Here is a 499-nt window from a genome sequence, read left to right on the forward strand (position 1 = left end):
AAGCATTACGAGATACACAGTGGTTACGGTAGCTAATGTCTACAACTATAAAAGTATACATACCTTTTCGACCAACGAAAGCGAAAACTCAAGGCCGTGTCTGAGGAACACAGAGGACCGTTAACTGTCACTACGCAGCTGAGCGTTGCCATGGATACATATGCTGCGTGCCCTAAAGTGATGTCATTCGATCATGTGCTCATTTGATCGACGCTTGCTTATAGCCACATTGGGACATAGGCTACATTACTTCTATTTTTTGAGCTGCACATGGTATAGCAGTCTTAAATGCAATAACTAAAATAATAATTTTCCTAAATAACTTTTCTTGTCGGCTTACCAACAGTTTAATATGTAAATGGAAAGAATTAATTTATTTGTCGTACCTGTGTTATTTCCCACTTTCTTTTCTTCATGTTTTCCTATCTTACCTGTGTTATTTTCCACTTTCTTGTCTTCATGTTTTCCTTGGCTGCATTAATCACTATAACATTCTTGT

At 37.5% G+C, this 499-nt stretch overlaps 1 long non-coding RNA gene across 1 annotated transcript; it reads right to left on the reverse strand.

Annotated features, from left to right (window-relative positions):
• Positions 1 to 244: 244 nt before the first annotated feature.
• LOC107698205 (uncharacterized) lies at positions 245 to 491 on the reverse strand. The gene is made up of 2 exons (XR_001635318.1): positions 432 to 491; positions 245 to 386 (listed from the first exon to the last, which is right to left on the reverse strand). It is a non-coding gene; the product is annotated as an uncharacterized LOC107698205 (long non-coding RNA).
• Between the last annotated feature and the right edge of the window lie 8 nt (positions 492 to 499).

The sequence above is a fragment of the Sinocyclocheilus anshuiensis genome, unplaced genomic scaffold (genome assembly GCF_001515605.1).
Source record: "Sinocyclocheilus anshuiensis isolate Anshui unplaced genomic scaffold, SAMN03320099.WGS_v1.1 scaffold6753, whole genome shotgun sequence".
In the NCBI taxonomy this organism is placed as follows: Eukaryota; Metazoa; Chordata; class Actinopteri; order Cypriniformes; family Cyprinidae; genus Sinocyclocheilus; species Sinocyclocheilus anshuiensis.